The sequence below is a fragment of the Elephantulus edwardii genome, unplaced genomic scaffold (assembly GCF_000299155.1).
Source record: "Elephantulus edwardii isolate Elephantulus edwardi_28Jun2011 unplaced genomic scaffold, EleEdw1.0 scaffold00080, whole genome shotgun sequence".
NCBI classification, from domain to species: domain Eukaryota; kingdom Metazoa; phylum Chordata; class Mammalia; order Macroscelidea; family Macroscelididae; genus Elephantulus; species Elephantulus edwardii.
Genome location: NW_006399830.1, coordinates 13,067,906 through 13,081,298, shown reverse-complemented (window position 1 = coordinate 13,081,298; position 13,393 = coordinate 13,067,906). Strand labels below are relative to the sequence as shown.

General features: G+C 45.7%; 1 protein-coding gene across 1 annotated transcript in view; it reads left to right on the top strand.

Annotated features, from left to right (window-relative positions):
* Nucleotides 1-13,393, top strand: part of CUX1 (cut-like homeobox 1) — a 276,918-nt gene that overhangs the window by 186,958 nt on the left and 76,567 nt on the right. The window lies entirely within an intron of this gene.

Here is a 13,393-nt window from a genome sequence, read left to right as displayed (position 1 = left end):
CTCCTTTTCTGTCCTATTTACACTTGGGCAAAATCACCCTACACTTCCCTGTTCTTTACAGGAAGGACGCTGAGTGGCCTGGAAGTGCCGTGTGGCCTTCGGTTCACCAGGACGGTCATACTGTGTATACTTACTTATTTTCCCAGTGTCCACCAAGCCCCCACCCATGCTCTGGGGTTAGGGGCTGTGCAAGCAAGTCCTCATGATGTGGTCAAGGTATTTCCAGAGAGCACAAAAGTGAAGCCAGGATACAGCGGGCCGAGACAGCTCGGAGCGGCCTGGAGATCTGGATGGTGACCAGAGACAGCTGAGAGGGTAGCCACGGGGGCACGAGGCAGGGCCAGCATGGTGATGTCCAGGAACAGAACAGGGATGGAGGACCGCCTGGGCTGCAGAAGGACATTTACACAGAATACGTGTTGCTTACTCATCGATTGTAAGAAACCTCCACAAGAAACAGAAGCACCCACAACACCAAGGATTTGATGAGGAAGCGCTTCTGCACTTAGACATCTTTATGTGAAAGAGGAGACCGAGAGGCTGGATAGAAAGTTCCAGAATCATCCATGGACCTTCAGCTAGCTGCAGGGGCTGCAGGGACCCTTGTACATAGGCTACTTCATTGGGAATGAGCTCAGAAAATAGACCCATGGACTCATCATTGGCCCCTCAAGGCCATGGAGATACATGGAGGGAACCCCACACCCGCTGCCGCCAAGGAGGTTCTGGCTCACAGTGACCCTCCTGCAGGTTTCTGTAAATCATTATGGGAGGAGACCACCTGCCTTCCTCTCTCAGAGAGGCTGCTGAACCTGAACTGACAACCTTTCCGTTAGCAGCTCAATATACCATATACTGCACCACCAGAACACTGGAAGGAAGAGGCCCACAGACCGGAGGCACGGCAACGAGGGACGCCCCTTGAGAAAGGGAGCCGGAGGCATCGGTGGTGCGCATGCCCCAGGCCGCAGAGAGATCCAGGCCTAGAGCAGTCCCAGGATTTTATGAAAGTTCACTTGTGTACAGATAGGAGGGATTTTTTTTTCTTTTTTATAGCTCTTTCCAAAAACCATAAGTCAAAAGAAACCAAAGGCCAATCTCCTATATAAATATTTATAGAAAAAATACTAAATAAAATATTAGCAAATAGAATTCAGGAGCATATTAAATGCATTGTATACCACAACCAGATGGAGCAAATAACTGTCAGTATAATTTACCATTTTAGTGGCTCAAAGGAGGAAAACCATTTAATTGGCTCCATAAATGCTTAAAAGGTACTTAATGAAATCAGCAACCATCTTTTATTAAAAAGTCTTAATGAAATAGGAACAGTTGGATATTTCATTAACATATATGTGAGAGATTTCATTAAGTACCTTTTAAGCATATATACACGCATATATATTTAAAGTAGAAAAACAGCCACATATTTGGAGAAACACTAGCCACATGACTGTTAAAGCCAGGGTACCAGACACGAACCCCCACCGTCAGCATTATTACCTGACACGCTAGAAGACCTGATGAGTGCTGCTGTCAGAAAGAGGCGAGGGAGAGAAAAAGCGAACAAGAAGGCCGCAGCATGATGGCTGCACAATGGGAACAGAGTGAGGCGGGAGCCCCCCAGAGAAACCCTGAAAACCTGTTGCAAAATTAAACAGATACCAACTGCTCGGAAAATAAAATCGGAGAGGGGAAAAAAATGCCTTTATAACAAAAAACAGCGAAATACCAAGGAAAGAATGGAAAACGTACAAGGGCTCTATGAAAAAAAGGCTTAAAACACTGTCAAATGTCATAACAATGCAGGCCGCATGGAAGGCCACTAGTTCTTGATCAAAAGGGAGTCTTGCTGTCAGAGCCCAGCAGCTTCTTGGGTAAATTTGTCCATGGAAAACTACGGAGCTCTGATGGCATAGCGTATAATGAATCAGGCTGCGAACTGAAAGGCGGCAGTTTGAATCCAGCTGGACCTCTGAGGGAGAAAAACGGCCCAAATTGGCTTGGGGGGGTGGGTTGTAAGACCATGGGCCAGTGCTGGAGTTCGTATAGAAAAACCATGGCCAAGAAAATTCTACCAAAAACCAGCCCCCGCGTTAAGTATGTTGTCATTTTAAAAGCAATTCTTGGTCTCCCCATGAGCCAGTGAAAGAAAAGGAGAAATGCACAATTTGGCCCAAATCCATGTAGAGATTTTGTAAATCACGAGCTGACGTTTCAAACCAGTGGCAAAAAGATGGATTATTTGCTAAAGGAGCACAAATTAGAAACAGATTAAACTTGTTTTGATGATTTCTGTCCCTGATCAGTTGTACCGCCCTCTGCCAGCAGACCAGACTGTGTCCTGTCTCCAGCCCCGATGTCCTTCCTCCTTGAGACTGTCCCTCCTCATGTTTCCAAGGTCCTCTCACCCAACAGCATCCCTTGTTTCCCATCACCTCCCTTTTACCTGCCTCCAGCTCTTGTCCAGTCCTCCTCTGCTCACGGCACGTACACTGAGCTCCTGAGCTGTGTGCCGCGTGCCCTCTTGTGCTAGCAGTAAGACAGATGCCAGCTGGGCACTTGGCCGTTTGCTTCCCTCTCAGAACCAAGCTGCACTGCCGTCGAGTCGATTCTGACGGGCCGTGCCCCTGCTTGCTGGGATAGGCCTGCCCCTGGGGTTCCTGAAGCTGTGCTTACAGCTGGCAGCCGTATCCTCCTCTGTGGAGCTACTAGTGAGGCCTAACTTCCGACCTCGCAGCTAGGAGCTGAGCACTCAACCACTGCACCACCAGGCTCCTGCTCCACTCCTGGGGGGTGGCATGCAGGAGGTGTTTGGTAAGCATAATGAATGGCAGCTGCCCTCCTCACACCCAGGTTGTGGCCCCCCCGGTCCAGGTGGGTAAGGAGAACCTCCTGGCGTGCTACCTTGCCTGACTTTTTTTTTTTACCTTGCCTGACTTAAATGTGACTTGAGGCCAACAGAGCCATGTCCACCCCTCTTACTTAGCTCTTGGGGTGTGTGGTGTGTGCCCACTGAGGAAGAGAGGGTTCCTTTCCTGAGCCATCCTCCCACATCAGGCGAGCTCCAGGCCCATAGGACAAACCTCTTCCCAGCCGCCGCTCTGTGTCCACCTGCTTTCCAGGCTGCTCTTCCCAAGCACAGTCAGTGGGCGCACCTTGACCCCTGCCCCTTATGGGAGCCTGACCCAGAGGTGTAGGCCACTGGGAACATGACCCATCACAGACAGGTGAGGCCATCATGGGTGGCACTGCAAGGAGAGCAAGAGTCCCCCTTTTTTTTTTATTTTATTTTTCTTTATTAGTGTGTGTGTGTGTGTGTGTGTGTGTGTGTGTGTGACTGGTACAGGAGGAGATTGTTCCTCCTCCAGCAGAGCATATGGTGGATTTGAACCATGCACCTCTGGGATTGCAGTACACCTCCTTGCCACTAAGCCACCAGAGCTCACCAAGAGTCCCTTTTGTTAAACACAGTGGAGCTTATTGTTTACCTGTTTGTTGTTGTTACGTGCCACTGACTTGAGTACAACTCATAGTGACCCTAGGAACGACAGATGTGACCTTTGTCCTATCCTGTGCCGTCCTCGTCATTTCTGATTGCAGCCCATTGAGGCAAGTCACTGTGTCAATCGTCTGGTTGAGGGTCATGTTTTTCAGGCAGAGAGAATCTGTCTTTAGGTATTTCTCTTCTTCATCCCAGATAACTTTATGATCTAGTATCGAGACTACCAATGGCTTCTGACTCAGGTCCAGGAAGACACACTGCTCTTTGAAAGCTGCCTTGTAGACTCCCCGCTGCCTTGGTGATATACTTTGTTTTAACAACTCCTGGTGTCAGCGGGACTGTTTGGAGTTGAAATATCTTCACGTCTTGCCCTGGTGCCATACCTGGGCATGCAGGAGGGAGCGTGGGAGAAGATGCCATTTCTAACGTGGATATAATTTCAGCTCCACTGACCTTGACCATGTCCTTTTAAGTTCCTCATAAAAATTGAGTGTTGGCCCAGAGAATACTCTGAAATGATCTGGAAGGGGCTGATTGAATGAACTACATATTCTCGGCCAAATGAAAATTACCCGCCCTTTGAAGTCAGAGCAGAGCATAAAGCAGCGCGGGTTCATAGATCAGGGGAAGCCTTTTCGTCAGCTCATAAAAAGGTGCAAGAGCTAGATTTTTATAATAAATAGTTTTGCTGAGCAAACAGTATGTGTGGTTATTACAGACTTAGGGAAAGAAATGGTTTTAGACTAATGTCAGGCTGCAGATACTGACGTGGCAGTTGAACCTGCAGGCTGGATAGAATGAAAGCCCTTTGGAGTATTGTTGACGCGCCAACTCTGAAAGCACATGCCGTTCAATTCGTTAGTGCACTTCTAAGATAACATTTGTGCTTGAGGTACTAACCTCGGGCCACGCTCTTGCTTATTGAGGGCAGGTGGGTAGTTTTATTTTGTTGGGACAGAGAGGGTAGTGAGTGATAAGGACTCGGTAGAAGTTGTATTCTAAGATGAATCAGAGTCCCACCATCTCTGTCCTGTTCTGTACACGCTGATTCCTCCACGTTTTCAATTAGAAGACAAGTGTGAATGTTTCCCTTGACATCTTCAGGAGCCCTGGTCTCGTTATAGATACTAGCTAGTTGTAGTCTAGCCATCCTCTTAGAAAGAGTGGCCCCTTGTAAGAATCAGTGCCAAGCCTGCAGACTTAAAATCCTATTCTAGATTTGTTTCTTAGGGAGCTCTGGTTGCCTAGTGGCAAGACGCTGCACTGCAATCCCAGAAGTACGCGGTTCAAATCCACCAGATGCTCTGCTGGAGAAGGAGGGGGCAATCTCCTCCTGTACCAGTCAGATCTGATTTGACGGTACACGTAAAAATGATACAATAAAAAAAATTTTTTTTAAAAATAGATTTGTTTCTTGTAAACTGGATCCCTGCTTCTTGCCGTATTTCGGTCTGTGGTTTCTGGTCCATCCTGTGACTGGGCCCTGCAGCCCCTCTGGGTCCTGCTGCTGTCAGCCTTCCCGCATTGAATAGTCCTGATTCATTTGAGCAGAACTCAAGATGGTCATTATCTTTTGAAAGTCCTGGAAAGACAAGAATTGCTCTTGTGATGAAAGGTGAGCACCGTCCTTGTTACCATGGTCAGTGCTTTGGTTAGGTTAGCAGTTGCTTGGTAACAGAAGTTAAACTGACCGGAAGAGATGGAAAACTTGAGACATGTTTCCAGTGATTGCCTCCAGCCACCAAGAGCCTTTCCTGCTGAAAGGTGCCACTGAGCTTTTCAATGGGATTTGGAAATCTCGAGATGGAGCACTGTTTTCTGGATGTTAGCTATATTAAAGGGCATCTAAGACCAGTGACTGTTGGAGAAAGAATTCACAGTGTCTTTGTATTCACGAAGGAGCCACCAAACCCTGCCCTGGACTTTTAAGTCAGCAGGACTGTGCAGCCCTTCTAGGTCCCCATCCTGCAATCTGGTAAAGCAGATCTCTTGGGACCCTTGTTCTGGGCCTTTCAAAACTGGTGACAGCCAAAAGGAGTGATGATGGTGGTGGTGGTGGTGGTGGTGGTGTCCCGTCAAGTCAGAACTGACCCATAGCTACCTTCCAGCAGGTTTTTGAAGGCAGTTAATCACACAGGAGGAGATTGCCTATTCTTCTCCCACAGAGCAGCTGGTGGATTAGAACTACATTCCTTTGGGTTGCCAGCACAATTCCTAGGCCACCAGAGCTCCCTAGACAAGGAGTGAGAGGTGTGTGAACACAGGTGAGGGTGGGCCATGGCCTTGGCGCAGCCCTTTCTCCACCCTTCCGATCCCACACATTGGTTCCCTCATCCCTAGTGGAATCACAGCAAGAGGACCCACCAGTAGTCAGCCCTTACCCCACCTTCATCGTGGGACAAAGAGGTATTGTGAGCCTTCCATGTGCCTTTCTTCGTAAACTGGGCGTAAGAGACACATAGTAGGTTCTGCCTATTTCCTGCCCCTTAGACACTATCACATAGTCACTAAAGTCCCAGGGAGGCCTGGTCTTACAGTAAAAGAGCCAAAACAAAAGACTCTACTAGAGTCTAGAGGAGAATTTCTCTGAAAGGAAGTCCCAAACCCAGCAGCCTATGGGCTCTGAAGCAGGACAGATGGACCATGGATGCCCAGGTAGCATGATGGATGTCCTCAGTGAGATAAGGAACAGCGTTACCAAGGAGTAATGTGGTTGTTGTTTTAACAAACCTAGTGGAAATAATAGACATGAAAAATAGGAAAACTAAATCAAAGAATAAAAAGAAAAGATAAATGGCAGGCTAGGTAAGCAGAGGTGCAATTAGGAGAAAATGAAGAGCCATGGAGAAGACAGCAGGAGAGGATAAAGAACCATCAAGTGTGGAATGGCAGGACAGATGGAAGAGTGCCAGCAGTATCCAAGTGCTCGGTGTCCTGGCTGGAGAGGAAGAAGTCTTGGAATGGTGAAGATAAGTTACAAGGATTAAAGGTCAAAGCCTTCATCAGAGGGTCCAAGAGGAGAGATTAGGAACCCCGCACCAAGGCCCAGGCACAGGATTGCCTCACCCACCCAGCACTGGCCATCTCAGTGTCCCAGCCCACACCCAGCTGTCCTGATGCACCCAGGAGAGAAGGTGGATGAGGTGTCGGCTCCCCTTCCCCTGTAAACATCAGGGGCTTCTCAGGGGCTACGTCTGACCTTCTAACCCTGTGACACAGAGACGACATGGAGGAGCCGTGTCTGCTGCCACCTGTAAGTGCCCTGTCCAGCCCCAGGGATCTCCCGGCTGCCGCCAGGTGTCCACAGAACTAGTGAGCGAGGGAATGAATGATGCTAGTCACCAGGAAGTTTGCTGGCTGTATCTGGACTTTGTCAGTGCATGGTGCGTTAACTGCTTGACAACCAAAACTGTGTTGAAAAGTTGCCATTTACCTCGAGAAGAGCTCATTGGCTTTTTATCCCACTTTGTGATCACGGGATCTGTGCTCACAGTTTCCTCTGGGCACGGTCAGGTCTTCTGTGCCTGGTGTTAGGACTTTTAACACCCTGTGAACACTTTGTTTGTTCGTATGTTTGTTTAGTTCTGGGTTCTTGGCCGCATTAGAAGGCCGGTTTTCCTCTCAGCCTGGCGGCTGTGCTTGGAGGCGAGGCAGTGATGTGTTCTATGCTTTGAACCACCCCTCCCCCACCCCCCTGGTTGCAAGGCCTCGTTGGGTATTCCTCTTAGTGAGAGAGACAAGCAGATGATGCTAAAAATAACTTCATTTAACTAGGCCATTTTACAAATGGTTTCAGACTTTTCTCAGGCCTGACTGAAGCAGATACTATTTTAGAGAGGGTACAGCAGTTGATCCTGACCACAGGGCATCTTGGAACCCTTCAGGGAAGTGATAAGATGGCCTCAGCTCACCACACATATCAAGACAATCCCAGGATTGAGAGGTCGCAGTGTGCCACCTCAGCTCATGTCCCCACCTCCTGTCCTGGACCATGTCCTGCACATGGACCAGCAGGTACCTGGTTCAGCACACATCTGGGTCAGCGAGGTGGCAGCTGAAGACTCTGAGCTCCAACTCTCTCTGAGGGGGGCGTGAGCACCAGAGGTGCTGGAGGGACAGACCCAAGCATTGTGGTCTCCAGAGAGCTCAGGGCTGAGAGGAGTCAATGGCTGAGGCCTGGTACCCCACCATGGTAAAGATGGAGGCTCGCAAGGCATGAGAAAGGGAGAGTTCAAGGTGGGCAGGAGCCACGTGCTCAGTGCTAAGGGTGAGTGATTGATGACTCGGGCCCCTGTAGAGAGTAGAGTGTGGAAGTGAAGCCAGAAACAGGGAGGAGATGCTGGCAGCATCGGAGGCTGAACTCCCACCGAGGGCCTGCGGAGTTGTGATGTTCACCTCTGGTCCCTGTGGGTAGAGCAAGAGCCACCTCAATCTCCACAGTCCCCACCCCGCAGCCTGCTTCCGGAAACTGGACCTGACCAGGCCCTGCTCAGGTCTGTCAGCATTCCCCACTCTTAGGATGTTATATGATGTATATATATATATATAGCCTTCGAATTATACAAGTATATACATTCAAAATGAAGGGGTAACATGAGACATCTTCATAGGTTGGGAAAAAGAAGGGAGAGGGGAACTCCACCTTTAGGAGCTGATCGGCTGGATGGTGGCCATTCACTCAGGTGTGCTCAGTGCTGCCTGCAGTCCCTGGGGCGGCATTTCTTCCCCTCCTGCTCTCTGCTCCACAGCCCTCTTGCAGTTCTTTCTCTGCACCTGGGCCTTTGCTAGCCTTGTCTTTGTGACACACGGGCTTGGTTAGAAGGATCCTTCCCACAGCTTTCTCTCATCCAAGCCCAGCAAGCTTCTAATCACCCTCTAGTCCACAGGTCACTCCTCCAGGACATAAACTCACTGCCCCTTAAAGTTTACTCTGTGATCATTGGAGTTGCTATTGTCAGTTTGATCCCATTTGGATAGTTCTTAAAGGAGCAAACAACAAGAAAGGAATACACTGTTCAAGACAGACATTCTTTACTGTTGTTATGTGCCGTTTGGTTTTAATATTTCGAGGACTAATTTTGGTTTCAAAATCATCTCAGGGTAGTTTCAGGGGTTTTTCCAGCCCTCATGCCTCTAGAAAGAGTTGTTTGCTGGAGAATTTGGAATTCTGTGCTGTACTTTCCCTCCTTTGAGCAGGACTGTCCTGTAGAATCTTGGACCCGAATGTTCAGCAGTGGCAGTCAGACGGAATCCAGTGTTGCCGGTCTCGTGGCAGAGGAGACAGTACTCGTTGGAGGCAGTTAGCTTCTCATCCCATCCCCTCCTCCCACCCCTGGCCCGCTCGCTCTCCATCTGTTGCTCCGGGGGCATAGAGACCCATTACAGCTCTTTGTATGGTCACTTGTAAGCTTTTAAGACCAAAGGCACCATACAGCAGACTGAGAGGTGGCACCGAGCACTAAACGTGTTAGTGAGCCAGTTAACTCGGAGATCCCTTGAGACCAGGACTCTTACCCACCAAACCAAGGAGTCAAATCCTGTCAGGCAGTTGGCTGTACATACGCAGCCTTAGCAACTGCTCTTTGTTTACCCTGGTTTTTATGTATTTGAAATGTTTAAAGTTACTGCTGTTTATTTATAAATAGAAGTCTTTCTTTGTTTATGTTGTTGTTGTTGTAGTAGCATACCATGGGGTCGGAACCGATCCATAGCTGACCCTCTGGCAGTTTTTCAGAGCCAGTTAATCTCCTGGGTGGAGACTGCCCATCCTTCTCCCGCTGAGCAGCTCGTGGCCTCGAACCACGTGCCTTCGGGATTGCAGCTCAGCTTCTTGCCACTAGACGACTAGAGCTCCCTCTGTTTATATTGAAATATATAATCAAATAAATAAATGTTTAATAAATATATCTTGCATAAATTTTAAGAAATAATAAATATATCACATCAATAAATGTTTATATAGAAATATATATGACATATTTTACCAGTTTAGCCATTTACAGATACACAACTTTTTGATAGCAGTTATATGACTTCATTTTACTCTTAATCGTAAACTGATTTTACTCCTATTGTGATTGGTTTCATCCCTGCATCTGAGTTTCATGAGCAGAGACCTCTTTGTTTCCGCTCTTCCTCCCACTCCAGTACCCACTGATAAATTTGCCTGTTGTCTTTTTATGTACATGAGACCCTACAATCTAAGTCTTTTGAGGTATGTAATTGGGAGTGGAATTGATAGCTATTCTGTTTTTCCCAAGACCACGATATTGTTTTCCACGGTAGCTGTACATTTTTATATTCTCACCAGCAGTGGGTAAAGGTTCCAGTTTCCCCACTTCCTTGTCGACATTTGTTATTTTCTGTGTGTGTGTTGGGAGTTTTGGTTTTTACTGTAGTGGGAGTAATGATAGCTCATTGAGGTTTTGATTTGTATCTCTCTCATGGCTAATGATACTGAACATCTTTTCACATGTTTGATAGCCATTTAAATATTGTTTGGATCCTTTGTTCCTTTTATGATTGGTTTCTTTGTCTTTTTGTTACTAGGTTGTAAAAGTATATGTTGTTGTTTTTTGTTAGGTGCTATCGAGTCGAGTAAAAGCTCCATGTATATTTTGGTTATTTGATTTTTACTAGATAAGTGATTTCTGAAAATACTCTCCCAACTGGTAGCTTATCTTTTCACTTTTTAAAAAAATTATTATTTTTGTGTGCTGAAACCGAAGTGGGGGGTGGGGGGATTACCATTTGAGTAAAGGTTTACAAAGCAAATTGGTTTTTCACTCCACTATTCATATGTATTTTGTTCCATAACATTAATTTCAATTCCTACACTGTAATCACCTTGATTCCCAGCCCTTCCCTTGTGCCTTCTCTCTCTTTAACAGTGCTCTTACACAGCGTTTGTCCTGTTGTATCTCATTATTTTGCTTAGTATCATTTGCTTTTCCAAAAGAGTGAAAAGAGAATTTATATACTAGAAGGAATGATTTGACCATGACATTGTCTAACAAGGAGCTCACACCTAAAAGTAATATAAAACTTCAGCACCCTAATAAATAAAAGACATTCGAATAACAAAATGGGCAGTTAGTTGTCAGGTGCCATCAAGTTGAATGTGACCCATAATGACTGATTTTTGCTAGATCCATGACTTAGATCTACAGATCTGAATCCTGTCCTGTCCTGTGTCATCCTCACACTTCCTGACACACTAGGGCCCATTGCTGCAGTCACTGTGTCATTCCACTGGGTTGAGGGTCTTCCTCTCCTTTGCCAGCCCTCTGCCTTTCCAAGCGTGATATCTGTCTTCAAGGAATAACCTCTCCTAGCAACATGCCTGTCGTATGTGAGACAAAGCTTTACCATCTTGGCCTCCAAGCCTCTGGCTGCACTTTCTGCAGGACGTATCTGTTCTTTTGTGGCATTATTCACAATAGGAAAGATACCGAGAATTCTCCTTTCTCTCTAGCATCTTTGAATTAAATAGGGTTTAAGTCTTTTGAACCCCCATTTATTTTGTCTTTTGCTTTCTGTACTTTTGTTACTATGTTAGATGATCCATTGTTAAAATCTCAGTCCAACAGCATTGCCTGTGTGTGTATTAAGAATTGTGTGGTTTCGGTTTGCACGGTTAGGTCCTTATTTCATTTTTAATTTGGTTCAGTGTAAGTGTGAGGCATATATTCTGCTTCTCTTTTCTGCTTGTGGAAATTCCTTTTCCTCCGCACCATTTCTTGAGGAGGCTTTTCTTTCCTCATGGAATGGCCTCAACACTCTTGTCAGAAATCAGTTGACTGAACATGGGTGGGTTTATTTCCTGTTCTATTCATCTTCTATGTCAGTATCAGGCTTTTGGGATTACTGTAGCTATATAATGATGTTATTGTTGTTGTTGTGTGCCATCAGATCTCTTGTGACTCATAGTGACCCTGTGTACAAGAGCCCTAAACCCTGCTCTATCCTGTGCTAGTCTTTTGTCTCTGACACATCTACCCCCATTTCCCCAGTCACTGAATCAATCCATCTCATCGAGGGTCTTCCTCTCCTGCGCTGTCCCTCTACCCTCCAAAGCATGAGCATGATGTCCCTCTCCAAGGACTGGTCCCTCCTTGCAGCATGTCCAAAGTATGTCAGATGGAGCTTCAGAATCCTTGCCCCCAAGGGGCAGCCTGGTTTTACCCTCTCTAGGACGAACCTGATTGTTCTCTTAGCAGTCCATGGTATATTCAATTCTCTTCTCCAACACCACAGTTTAAAGGCATCAGTTCTTCTCTCATCCCTAGTTATTGTCCAGCTTTCTGATACATAGCAAGTAATTACAAAGACCATGGCCTGAATCAGGCTACCTTTGTCTCCAGCAACATTGTTGCTTTTCAGGACTTTAGAAAGGTCTCTGACAGCAGACTTTCCCAATACAGTTCATCTTTTAATTTTCTGGCTGCGGGTACCAAGAATGTTGATTGTGGAGCCAAGCAAACTGAAGCTATTAACAGTCTCAGTCTTGTCAGCATTTACCATGATGCTGCAGTCAGCTCAATGGTGAGAATCTTTGTTTTCTTGATATTGAGCTTCAATCTATATTGATGGCTGCAGTCCTTGACCTTCTGCAGCAGCACTTCAGGTCCTTCTCAGTTTCAGCAAGCAGGGTTGTGTCATCTGCATAAACACAGATTGTTGATGAGTCTTCCTCCAGTCCTGATGCTGCCTTTCTCCTCCTAGAGCCCAACTATATATTTTTAAATTTTTATATGTTATGTTCTCCTACTTAGTACTTCTCTTTAACTTTGCTTTGGTTGTTTGGGATCACTTACCTTCTCCTATAAAGTTAAGAGGTGGTTTTCTTATTTCTGTAAAGAAAGCTGTTGGCATTTTCATCAGTATTGCCTTGAATCTACAAATTGTTCATATAGTATTGACATCTTAATAGTTTTTACTCTTCCAAAGAATCCATGAACATGGAATACCTTCATATTTATTTAAACATTCTCTAATCTCTTAACAGTGTTTTCTTTTTATATTTTCTTCAAAGTCTTTCATATTTCTGGTTATATTTATTGCTAAGTTGGTGTTATTGTAAATAAAATTTATTTTCCTCATTTTTCTTTCAGATTCCTCATTGCTGATATATATAAACTCATCTGATTTTTGTGTGTTGGCATAGAAGCTGTCCTACAACTTTGCCAAATTTCTTTACTTACTCTTGATATTTTCTGTAGAAGAGAGTGTGTCATACATGAATAGAATTAATTATACTTTCCCCCCCTATCTGGAGATGGTTTATTTGTTTTTCTTGTTCTGTTGATCTGACTAAGGCTTCCAAAAATAAATAGAAGTAGTGAGAGTACCATTTTCATGTTCCCAGTTTTAAGGGGAACTTCTTAGTCTTTCTCCATTAACACATTGCTGCAAATGACGGTAATACATCGAAAAAAGCACGGTCGTCAATTTAAAAGTGTGCGGCAATGTGTTAAGTATAGTGACTGTTGACTTTTCATATATGCCATGAATCATATAAAGGAATTTCCCACTGATTCCCATCTTCTTAAAGGCTTTCATTAAGAAAGAATGTGGGATTTTGTCAAACACTTTATCCTCATCCATAAAGGTGGTCTTGTAGCTTTTCTCCTCTGTCCTACTGATGTGATGTATTATATAGATTGACTTTTCTAATGTTGAACCATCCTTGCATTCCTGGACTAAACCCCATGTATTTAAGCTTTTGTGGCTTCATTTCTCCTGAGAGTTTGGGCATTTCTCAGAAGCAGGCAGCCCCTCACCCCACCCAGGTCCTTTCCAGTGGGCACCGTCCTCTCTCTAATAGTCCACACGGCTTCCCCCACACCGTGCCAGGTCCTGGTCACTCTGTCCTGTCATCGGCCT